At 47.2% G+C, this 12,860-nt stretch overlaps 1 pseudogene; it reads left to right on the forward strand.

Moving 5' to 3' along the window:
* Positions 1-3,556: 3,556 nt before the first annotated feature.
* On the forward strand, positions 3,557-3,648 carry LOC127492250 (U2 spliceosomal RNA; annotated as a pseudogene).
* Positions 3,649-12,860: the final 9,212 nt, after the last annotated feature.

The raw sequence follows: 12,860 nt of genomic DNA on the forward strand, positions 1-12,860 counted from the left end.
GGGATCACGCTGCACACTTCAGTGTCCTTGCACTTGGAGCATGGCTCACACCTTGCACGTCGCAGTTCTAAATCACGTGGGATTTGTTCTGTATATTTACCGACAACATGGTTCCCCAAAGCTTCTGTTGAGGGGCATTCTTGTTGCCTCTGTCTGGCTGTCCCGGCAGCATCCAGCCCCTCTCTGGCGGCTGGCTACAGAGCACGTCCCTGAGGAAGCAAGGGAGCACAGGGTCTGCGTTGGCAATGCCGTGGGGGCCACACAGCATTGCGTGGAAGGTGGCTTGTAAAGCAGGCGTGCATTTTCGTGGAAATAAATGCAATTTGGAGTTTCTGCACATCTCCAAGCCAGTTTGAGTGAGGCACTATATGACTTGCAGCCTAGCTGTTGACATGTGTGGATTCTATGCAGCGGGAGAGTGAGAGGGCCCTCTCTTCTGTTCTGTAACGTTTAACAGACTTTTATTTTTATTATTTATTTTTTAAATTTATTTTTATTTTTTTTAATTATTTATTATGTATTTAAATAAAAATATTTATTATTTTTATTACTTAACGTAATAGCAGACTTTTCCTGGGCTACTTCTTTTTTTGTCTTCTAGACATGGAAAATGTTGCGATCTATTGATCATCCTGAGATTTTTCTCAGCCTCAAAAGTTAAAAAATTCAGTTTGGAGGCTCATAAATTTGTTATCATGCAATCTATGAATCTCTAGTTGGACCCTTAATTTCTTAATAAACTCTCAGCTAAATATTTATCATTTATCATAAAATGTTTAATTTCTTCCTAATTCAATTTTCCCCTGTCAGGAGCAAATTCTTGTCAAACTGAAATAATGATAGAGTTTTGGAAAGAAAACTAACCCATTATAAGAAATAATTAGCACACAACTAAAGGAAAATTCAGCATTGGCCCTCATATTTCTTCAGGGCTTAGTAATTTGTGCTTAATATTTGAAAATGGTAAATTAACAATGATCAAAATGCAACTTTAAAATCTTCTAAATTAGAATTCTGTTTTATAAATATTGAAATAACTTCCTGGAGTAAATAAAAGAGAAATAAATTGAACAAAATGAAAGTGAATTCACTTCCTGATTAGCACTAAGTTCTGATGACTGTCTCTCGTCCGCAGTAATAAGGCAGCTACAGAGTACTGAACGACTCCGAAGGCTTCCCTTCAGATCCCAGCTCTGCCAGCAGTGTGCTGTGGGAGCTAGGTAAGCAAACCTGTCAAGAGCAAGTGAGGAAAAAATGCACGTGAAAGTTACTTGGTAGTTTAATGGCCCACAGTATGAGGGGTACACACTCATTATTGAACATCATTCTGGGTATGCAGTAGTTTTGTTCACTTGTCACATAGTTGTTGTATGAGAATAAATCGATAGTGTTAGATCACTGAATCATTGTTTACAATCTGCAGAAGTATTATGATTTTTTTTTACATATTTCAGATGGGTTTTCCTTTTTAACTTGAAAAGACAGGGATTCTGCTAACTTTTTAAAGCAGATAATGAGCTTGTCTTCCAAAAACAGTGATGCCTCAATTTGATATTCTAAAAAAAGGAGAAGAAGAAGAAATCCATATGGTTCATTTTGTAGACTCACACTGGTTGGGCTTTTTAATGATGCAAGAAAGAGATACAGCAGTCACTGTGCACAGGCAGCAAAATCCAAGTTCAGAGAGGGTGGTCTGCACACTGGTCTCGCACTGAGGGCCCAGTGCTGACGGATCAGAGTACACAGCAGAGCCTCAAGGGAACCGAGAGTGGTGAGAAAACCTCGATTCAAAATACCCACCTTCCCCACATCCACAGCCACAGCGGTTGGAAGTGGATGTCCCTGGCTTGCAGTCACCTCCTGAGCCAGGCGTGACCTCTCTAGGTCAATGCCGACAGCCGGTGCAATCAGTCGTGGCCCCCATAGCACAGTAGGCTACCTCGCAGTCCTCTTACTGCTGCTCTCATAAGAAGGTGACATAAAAAATAAAAGATGAAAAATGAGTAAATGAAAGAAAGAAGCATAAACAAGTACAACATACGTGGATACATCCCGTGCTGGACGTTAGCGTTTTTCAGTAATAACCAGAAACTTTTAACACTTCTTTTCATCTACTTGAGAGGCAACGAGAGAGAGAGAGAGAGAGAGAGTTCTTCCATCTGCTGGTTCACATCCAAAATGTTCAACCAACAGCCCTGGCTGGGCCAGGCTGAAAGCGGAGCCTGGAGCTCACTCCATGTATCCAGCATAGGTGGCAGAGGCCCAGGCTTTTGAGCCATCATCCTCTCCCTCCCCCGGGGGGTGCATTAGCCAGAACCAGCGCCCAGTATGGGATGTGGGCATCACAGGCAGTGGCTAAACCTGCTGCACCACAGTGCCCGCCCCAGAGCCATTTTAAAGTAATAAATATGTAAGTGTACAAGAGTGGTTTTATTTTCTCAGTTTTCTTTTTGAAGCTCCTGTGAAAATATAATAACCAATCAGCAGTTGCTTGCTGAGTCCTCAGTGGTGTTGGTTTGCTGTAACTGCATAACCAGTGTGTAATAAGAAGGTGGGAGCTAAGAGGACATAGGCAGGCAGTCATCCACGACATTGGGCTCCTTAGAACTGAGTCTTTCTCACACCGTGCACATCACTGGCATTCTTTTTTTTTTTTTTTTAAAGATTTATTTATTTGAAAGTCAGAGGTAAACAGAGAGAAGGAAAGGCACAGAGGGAGAGAGAGAGAGGTCTTCCATCCGCTGGTTTACTCTCCAATTGGCCACAACAGCCGGAGCTCTGTCGATCCGAAGCCAGGAACCAAGAGCTCCCTCTGTGTCACCCACGTGGGTGGGGGACGCAAGCACTTGGGCCATCTTCCACTGCTTTCCCAGGCCATAGCAGAGAGCTGGACTGGAAGTAGAGCAGTCAGGACTCAAACCGGTGCCCATATGGGATGCTGGCACTGCAGGTGGCGGCTTTACCTGCTACACCACAGCGCCAGCCCCCATGCATTCCTTACTAGACCCTAATCATCTGCAGTGTCTGTCTTATTCACACAGGCCAAGTGTATAAGCATAGGAAATGTTCAAAAAATATTTTATGACTGTGTAAATGAATAAGTAGATGCCTAAGGAGGCCAAACTAGACCAATGTTTATGTTCTTCAAATAGAGAATTCGAGTTAAATTCAAGTCCGGCAAATATTCTATAAACATCTCATTGCCTGTTCTTTTGTCTGAGATTACCTTAATGCTCTAAGGCCAATGTATTTTTCTAGGAAAAAATACCTTCCAAAAAACCCCAGGGAAAGCTGTGGATTGAAACAGGCAAAACTCACATCAACCAACAAGTTAACCTTCTTTGGATAATTCATATGAGCAGCCCTACTTTAAAAAAAAAAATTGAGTCATTTTGGGAAATTTAAACACTGAATAGTTAATGATATTAAAGGCTTCTTACTCTTAGGCATACTGTTTCCATTAATTTTTTAAAAACAGTTCTTTCAGAAATATATTCTTAACTATTCTAAAAAAAGAATGCCTTCCTGGTTTATATTTTTAAAAAATATTTATTTTATCACTTCTCAGCATTTTGGCTATGATCAAGTTTAGGATCTGTTCTTATCAGTTAAAAATACTTATTTTGTTTATTTAAAATGCAAAGCTTCAGAGAAAGGGAGAGAGAGAGAGAGGTATCAAGATCTTCCACCAACTGTCAATGTCCAAAAGGCTGGGCCAGGCTGCAGCCAGGATCCCGGATCCCCACCAGGTCTCCCACATGGCTGGTATGGATCAAGTACTTCTGTTGCTTTCCCAGGCATATTAGCAGGGAGCTGCATCAGAAGTGGAGCAGCTGGGACTCGAACTGGGGCTCATATGTGATACTGGCATTGCAGGTAGTGACAACCTGCTGCACCACGAAACTGGCCCTATCCTCCTACTTTAAAATGAAGATAACATAAAATTGCCTCTAGCAGAGTTCAAGTTACAGCAGTGGGTGTGCTTGTATTATTAATGTTCAAAATCTTTTCTCTGTGTTAGGATATTTATTCAGGGGCAAGCATTGTGTGCAGTGGTTAAGAAGCCACTTGGGACATTCCTATCCCATATGAGTGCCTGGGTTCAAGTCCCAGAGCCACTCTCAGTCCAGCCTCCTGCCAGCATGCACACTGGGAGGCAGCAGGTGATGGTTCATGTAGCTGGGTCCCTGCTCCCCACGTGCAGACATGGAGTGAGTACAAAGCTCCAGGTTTCTCCTGGCTTAGCCCTGGCTGTTGTGGGTATTTGGGAGGTAAGCTAGCAGATACAAGATCTCTGCCTCTCGCTCCCTCTCTCTGTCATTCCACTTTGAAGTAATAAATATTTAAAAACTATCCTAGATATGCATTTAAAAATTTGTAAGTGTATATATATATATGTATATATGTATATAATTTGAACCATTTAATCCTCAGTGCTATCCCAAATAACATTTTCTGAGACATATGAGTACATGCATACATGTGTGTGTATGTAGTATAGGAGCTATGAAAAGAAAATTCTTCATTTTGTGTTGTCCATAATTAGAGTTAGTTATGTAGCAATTTAGTAACTCGTGGCACAAGAGAATATTTGACAGCCATCACAATTGAATGTCCTACACTATTTAAAATTAGCACTTTATAGAAAGGAAACAGCGGGAGTAGGCATTGGCTTCGCGGTTAAGGGTGCACAGCTCCTACATGCAAGTGCCTGGTTCCGTTCCCAGCTCTGGCTCTAGACTCCAGCTTCCCACTAATGCAGAACACGGGAGGCACAGTGATGGTTCAAGCGATCCGCTTCCCTCCATCCATGTCACAGGCCTGGATTGTGTTCCTGCTCCTGCTTTGGCCCAAGCCCAGCCCTGGCCGTTGCAGGCATTTGGGAAGTAAACTAGTGGATAGGAGCTCTCTCCCTCTGTCTGTCTCTCTCTTTGCTTCTCACACAAAGAATAATAAAATATATGGAAAATAAAACTACATAAAAATAAAAGTAATAAAAAAGAGATTGAGGCTGGAAATAAAAATACATTTTCTGGGACTGACCACTGCCCCCTGGCCCAGGGCTGTGAGGAGGTACAGAGCCCCGACGCGGGCCCTGGTAGCTGATGGCTTCCAGAGCTGCCCCAAGTCCGGGCTCAGCCACACGGGTGGGTCGAGCCGTGGGGGGATGACTGTTAGGCCCACCAGTGGGCAAGGTGGCAGTTAGACTCAGGTGGCAGCAGTCCTGTCAAGCTGCACCCCTACAGTGGCTGCCAGGATGGGGTTTGTGTCAGTCTGCAGCATAGTTGACTCTTTGCAATGATTTGTTTGTTTATTTGAGAGGTGGAGTTGCAGGGCAAAGAGAGAGAGAGAGAGAGAGAGAGAGAGAGAGAGATCGAGAAAGGTCTTCCATCCACTGGTTCACTGCCCAGATGGCCACAATGGCCGGAGCTGTGCCGATCCAAAGCCAGGAGCCAGGAACTTCCAGGTCTCCCACATGGGTGCAGGGGCCCAAGCACTTGGACCATCTTCTACTGCCTTCCTAGGCCATAGCTTGTGTAGGAAGTAGAGCAACTGGGACTTGAACTGGTGCCCATAGGGGATGCTGGCAGTGCAGACGGCAGCTTTGCCCACTGCGCACACGAGCCCTGTGATTCTGTGACATCACTTTGTTGAGCTGCAGTGACTATGCACAGAGACCTTCTTGGCGCATGATGCAGTGGTCCACGATTAAACCATTTGGACCAAGGCTCAGACAATTCAGTTTTTTCCAGGATTGTTGATCGTGGCTGTGTGGATTAAAGTTGGACTGGACTTCTCCTCTGTCAAAGAAGACATCAGCGACGTTGTCGCCGGTCATCAGTGTTGCGAAGACTCATTTGAGGGCATCTTGTTTCATCACCGGTGGTTCCACCGTGGTTTTGCCACAGTGTGTTAACACCATCACATGTACACTCCCAGCCTCCCTGGCAGGGGCTGTCCTTTGAGTCACTGCAATTCAGGAACCTACGTGTCTCTCTCGCCATGTAGCCGTATGGATTCTGTCCGGTAACGGATGCTCCTTGCTTACCCCTCAAAATTTATGTTATTGGTATGATTCACTTAATATAAATTTATGTTGCTATGGGAAAAAAAGGTGTTTCTCTTTGCATCATCAGCAATGGCCGCTCATTCCTTAGTTGCCATTGACCCCTGATCCCTGTTCACAGCAGTATGCTTTATCTTACGATGCTGCTGACCACTGACATCCTCTCGGAGCCAAGTCTACCCTGCTCTGAAGATGTGCTGAGCTGAGTCACCCAGTTCAGTTTCCATTGCGACCTTTTAAATGTTTTATCCTCATGCTTAGTTTTCCTCTTTCTACATCAGGGTATATCAAATAATGATAAAATGTATTGATTTTGTTCTCATTTCTTTCTGTAGTGGTCTTACGTGGCTTAAGTTAGATTTTTTTACTTTGCTGCTATTTGTACTGCTGCTGGGGGAGAGGTGATTTTTGTGCACATAAATAAGCAGAGCTGTCTTCCCACAGCAGGGTTCAAACTCTGAAAAAGATACCGCCACTCCCGCAGCTGTGGGGGTGCAGTTTCCCTCCCCTCCTCCACCTTGCCCGTAAGGTTGGGGAACATTGGCCTTGATGTAAAAGATCTGCTTTCTGCAAAAGGTGATTGACATGCACCAAGGTAACCCATACACGATGAGAAAGATAACAGGAAGCCATAAGATCTTTGTGGAGCAAGTCTATAGAATTCTACATTTGTCATCTGTGCCTTGTTTTCACTGTTATAGATATCAGCAGAAAGTGGAATATCAGTAAAGTCATTATTGCAAAATGAATATCAACAGTCCCCAGAGTTAAAACCACAGCTCAGCAGGTGGGCCTGGGCTCCCCCAGTGCTTCTCCCCTGGTCTCAGCTACACCCACACATTCACATTCGGCTGAGCGATCCTACATGTGAAAGAGCAAGGCAGTTGGCTGGACCTTGGGATTCCTGGCCTTGTGCCGCTGTCAGGGGAGACTGGGGTCCTTCTCTTGGTGGCATGGTCGGGGCCTCCAGGGCAGCAGGAGAGGGCTAGCCCCATGAACTTGTTTCACTGGGCCATGTCCGTCACACGTCCGAGCCCAGAGTCCCCCCAGAGAGCAGGCGCGGAGGGCTGTGGTGGGGAAAGAAGCAGGATCCATGCTGTCTTCCCAGGCAGTCACAGATGGATTTGGAGAGAAACTGACTCACAGATTCCTGCTCTGATATCTGGTTACAGGTATTGATTCATTTGTAATCATTGCAATTGTTAGTGACTTGTGTGTAAAACAAGTCTTATGTTGGCCACATCTTACGTCGGTGGCTTAGCTCACTTCCACGATGATAGGCATGGTGTTCATGCCGTTATTTTAAACGTTAAATTATTTTTTCAACACATGAACTCATTCTCAGCTTTTCATTACTGGGTCGTATATTGTTTTTCATTTCCTTGAGAACTGAGGCATTTTCAGACACTTGCCTTAGAGGGTGCTATATATCGCCAAGTTCTGTGGGTCTGAATCCCACAATTAGAAAAGAATTACAGGCCAGCACCGCGGCTCACTTGGCTGGTCCTCTGCCTGCGGTGCCAGCACCCGGGGTTGGCGCCGGATTCTGTCCCAGTTGCTCCTCTTCCAGTCCAGCTCTCTGCTGTGGCCCGGGAGTGCAGTGGAGGACACCCCAAGTGCTTGGGTCGTGCACCTGCATGGGAGACCAGGAGGAAGCACCTGGCTCCTGGCTTTGGATTGGCGCAGCGCGCCGGTGGTGGAGGCCATTTGGGGGGTGAACCAATGGAAGGAAGACCTTTCTCTCTGTTTCTCTCTCATTGTCTAACTCTATGGGGCGTGTTAAATGACTCACCCACCGCACTGACCTTCTTGGAAACAGCTTGACGTTTCATGTATAAATACGAAGGAAGCGTCCAGAACATTCTTCACGTGGTCCTCCCTCTGCTGCAATGAGCCGTCTGTGCTCCCGGTCTCCGTGTGACCTCTGGCTGGAATCGATTTCTGTAGTGTGGCTCTTTCTGCCAGCTTCACCCGGGTGTCGTGGACTTCGACCTGTGAGCTGTAAACAGCAGAAAAGCCCTGGCCCTAAGCACAGACAAAATCGGTCAGAAACAAAGTGCGGGGAGACAGGAAGTAGCCTTTCCTAGATGCTCAGTTTCTCCTCCCTGTTGCTGTCTGTGTCTCTCAGCCTGTTGGCCCCTCGCCTCCTCCTGCAGCCAGGGGTCTCCGCTTGGTTAGGAAGCGAGGGCAGGAGCTGTGCGCCCCTCCCATCAGCGGCGCAGAGGCCAGGGGGACTGCGAGGCCCCTCTGTCCAGTAGCCTGGGACGCTCCCATCAGCTCCGTGGGCTCTCGTGGGTAACGGACATGGCCCTCCCTCCCATCAGGGGGCCCAGCTCCAAGTACGCATATAACAGGGTGAAGTCACACAGCTGCCACAGCTTCCCCCGGCCCAGGTTTGGCGCTTTGGGGAAACTTCTGGTCCAGTGTGTCCCGAATTCCTATGTAGGACTAGCACCCAGGAAACGGCAGTCTGCTACAAAGCAGCTCCACAGAAGCAACCAGCAACCCTCCCTAGAAAGTCTGTGCATTTGAAACCATTTCCCTCCCCTCCCCTCCCCTCCCCTTCCCTCCCCTCCCCTCCCCTTCCCTGTGCACACCAGGAGTCTTAGAGTAACAAAACCTTCAATCTCAGGTTTATCTGGGGAGCTGGAGGAAACAAAAAATTAAAAGGACCAAATACAGCATCGGTCGGAGAGCCACTGATCCTGCAAAGCCAGGACCTGCCCAAGGCGTCTTGTACTGCCTTCTGTTCACTTGGTTGTGATTAGCCCTTTTCAGGTCAGTGCTTGTGCGGTTTATCAGCTACTAACTTTAAAAAAAAAAAAAGAAAAGAAACAACTTTTTTCTACTATAGTTTTGAAAGAAATACCACAGGCTCATTATAAATGAAAGAGGCTACACAGGGAGCGAGCCGTGTGATTTCAGTAATTTGTACATTAACGCTGCTGCTGTGAGGCACAACGTGTGGAGCAACAGGGTTCTGTGTCTTTGAAATGTGGAGCTGTGGGGCCAGCTAAGCTCCCCTGCATTCCTTGTCGACTGATGTTCAGCCGCTTTGTTCTCTCTGAGCCACACAGAGCATCCCAGCTCCTTCTGCAAAGCCCTGTCATCAGTGCAGGCGCTGAGCGAGGCGCCGCAGGGTCACGCATGTGCGTGTGCGTGTGCGTGTGCGAGGGTCACCCCTCGGGCTGCTGCAGCACCTCCAGGAGCAGCACCGCGTGTCCCGGCCATGCCCTCAGCAGAAGGCGCAGGAAAAGCCCTTTTGGAACCTGTCGTCTCTCTTACGGCCACCACGCAGAGAGAAGCAGCAAGCCCTGAGCGCTGTGCGGTGAGCCGTGGGCTGAGGATGTGGCTTTGTCTGCAACCTCTGTGCAGCGGTGCTGGCTGGGAAGGCCAGGTCGGGCCACACTCAGAAGACGGGGAACTGAAACAGCCGCACGTAGCGGTTGGCTTAAATGCAGGTCTCTGCAGTGCATCACAGAGTGTGTTTTTAGGACCGAGTGTAGAGTCTCTTCCCGTATGCACATTTTCCCGTATTACCTGTTTGTCACTTGCCAAATACTCTGAGTTACATGTTGTCCCTGACATCAGCAACAGAAGAGAAAAACCAACCTTTATTGGGGGACATCTTGGGGCTTGAAATGGTCATGCAGACGTTCGATGCCTTTCCTTCCAGAAGCGGGGGCAGAGCCGTGAGGGAGGAAGCAAGACGCCTAGTTTCACGGAGGTTCCATTTTATTTAAAAAGGCAGACTGTTTTCAAGGAAACAGAATCATTTCAGATAATAAAAAATGCTATGAAGATTATTTTAAAAATGTGATGTGCTGGAATGGGTTAGGCAGGAGACCCTGGGAAGTAGGCTAAGGGCATCTGTCGGAAGGAGATCTTTGTGTCACATCGTGAATATTAAGAAAGACAAAGCTAAGGGCAGTGTTGGGAGAAGAGTGCAGCAGCTAGAGAGCTGCACGTGCAAAGGCCCTGAGCTCTGTGTGCACGTTGTGTCCTTCAGCCCTCATGAAGTTTTTGTCATGGCCTTAGGCCAGTTGTCCAGATGGAAAACAACCACAGAAGGGACGCACGTAAGGCTGCTGACTGAGCTAGGAAGGGGGACACCACGACAGGTGCTCAGGGTCATCTGAGCACAGACCCCTCCTCTTTTTGCCAGCCATGCAGCTTCAGGGACCCCCGTGGAGAATGAAGCACAGATGACAGCAACAGCCTCGGAAGAACCAGAGCTGCAGGTGCCAACGTCGCCGCATCTCCTGGAGGAGCCCCGTTCCTTGTTTCCTTTCTACTAAAAAGCACAGCAGAGACCGTGTCTGGCCGTCTACGTGTAGCTCATTCAGTAGGCAGTGTGCGTGTCCATTGGGCAACTACACTGCTTCTGTTGAGGGTTTGGAGTACAGTGGTGGTAAATAAATACTGTGAATTATTTTCCGAACTGAGTGGCGTTTTGTCTTGTTTTGTGTAATGTTTTGGAATTCTAGCACTGTAACCTGTTCTCCTAAAACGTGAGGTGGAAGAGCATAAAGCAGAACACAATCTCAGAGTCCCTCCCCCCGCTGCTGGCAGAAAAGTATCTCAGGAATTTACTCTCTGACTTTGTGTTAGATGAAGCCAAGTCCCTTTTTACTCTTCTTTGAGTGTGATGGGAAATGAATAGTTGAAATCTTCCTTGATTGTCAAATTTATTGCTCAATTTTTTGCAAGATAGAACTCTTACTAGGCATGGACGTTTATTGTATGATTTGTAAAGCACTGGGTTGTTTGATGACTGCGACCGCCCCTGAATTCTGAGGAATTCCAAAGGACAGGATCGCAGATCTCAAAGACAGCCCTGCCGGGATCTACTGGTGTGGTTTCTGCCCTGCTGTTTGGCCTGTTTTCCTGTTGGGCATAGGGGACACTGGTGCAGCCAAAATAATGAAATTATGTCTATGTATCCATTTCCATGAAATCAGTGAGGACTGCTTGAAAAGGCAGTGCCTGTACTAAGTGCAGTGATCTGTATTGACTTACAAAGTCCTTGATGTTGCTGAGTGGACGGATAATGCTGACACACGTTACTGCCTCATTTTTCGTAGTCTTTATACTGGTGGAATTTATTCTTCCGTAGTTTCGCTGAGAGGTAAGGGAGCTAGATCCTGTAGGCCTTATGGCACTCTAAGGAGTTTGGCTGGCACTCAGCGGGGAGGAGAAGGAAGGCTTTTGGAAGGAGTGCCATGGTCTGACCTGTGCTCCCAGCAGAGCAAGCCTGGCTGCTGCTTAGAAGGCGGCCTGATGGGTGGATGCACTGAAGTGGGGAGGGGAGGTCGGAAACAGCACCTGCTAGAACACGCACAGACTGAATATAGGAACCAAGCGCCGTGAACTTGGCTGAAACTGACAAATCCTCAGGGCATGCAGTCGTTTCTGGAGTACGGCGCACGCTCAGTAGAGCTTGCTGCATGGCTGAACGGAGGGCTAGGTGGGCGTCAGTTCTGATGCTCCGCTTTTCCTCCCCATCTGTTTATTACTTAGTTGTAGAATCTAAGCCATTTTCCTCATTCTCTCATTTAAAAAATAAAGTGAAAGGGAAAAGCAAAGCAGCCACTTTTCTGCCTACATTTAATTGAATTCCACAAGTTCTTTTAAAAGCACTTTTATGGGGTGGCTTCTTTAGGATATTAAGGACATCAAATACCAGCAGCGTGTTCCCAGGCAGCGAAATGAGGTTATTGCTCAGGGTCAGGGCTGTGCCACAGCACACAATTCACTTCAAAATTAAAATTGCCACATAGGATTTAATTTCCTCCTCAGAAGGGTAGCCACCCTTTGAGTGCATCCGACTTGGCCTCTTCTGGCCATGTGACTGTAACATTCCCAAGCGCCTGAATCGCGGGGATAGTAAGAAAACTTTAGGGAGGAGTCGCATAGGAGTGTATTTCCTATGCAATTTTATTTATTTCTTTGCATGAGAAAGCAGAGAAATAGGACCCCTCCACAGGATCACTGGCCTGCGTGAAGAGCAAGTGATGACACACCAGTTATCTCTAGGGGGCCGGAGATAAAGTGGGTTGTCAGGAAGCACAAATGTAACAGATGCTATGTGCCATTTTGATGATGAAGCATGTGAACTACTGGCTACTTAACAAGTGAATGAGTGAGGAAACAAAACATGTTTTTAAAGGCCGTGGGGGAGGGGGAGGGAAAATGAGCTTGGAGCAGGTTGGAGTGAGAACCTCAAGTGTTTCCAGTGCTCCTTTCCCTACCCTCACAGACGATTCATTTAAGGAGCTGCTTCGTGCAGTGCCGGCATCCTATATGGGCACCGATTCTAGTCCTGGCTGCTCCTCTTCTGATCCAGCTCTCTGCTGATGGCCTGGGAAAGCAGTGCAAGAAGGCCTTGGTGCTTGGTCCCTCACACCCACATGGAGACCAGGAATAAGCTCCTGGCCCCTGGCTTTGGATGGGCCCAGCTGCAGCCGTTGCGGCCTTTTGGGGAGTGAACCAGCGGATGGAGGACCTCTCTCTCTGTCTCTCCCTCTCTCTGTGACTCTGCCTCTCAAATAAAAATAAATAAAAAAATTTATTTGAAAGGCAGAGTCACCAAGGGCAGGAGGAGAGATAAAGAGATTTTCCATCAACTGGCTCACTCCCCAAATGGTCACACATGCCAGGGGTTTGGCCAGGCTGAAGCCAGAAGTCTGGAACTTCATCAGGGTTTCCCATGTCGGTGCAGGGGCCCAAGAACTTAGGCCATCGTCTGCTGCCTTCCCAGGTGCGTTAGCAGGGAGCTGTTGCGCCACAACTC

The sequence above is a fragment of the Oryctolagus cuniculus genome, chromosome 9, assembly GCF_051225735.1.
Source record: "Oryctolagus cuniculus isolate XC-2025 breed Fujian yellow rabbit chromosome 9, ASM5122573v1, whole genome shotgun sequence".
Classification (NCBI taxonomy): domain Eukaryota; kingdom Metazoa; phylum Chordata; class Mammalia; order Lagomorpha; family Leporidae; genus Oryctolagus; species Oryctolagus cuniculus.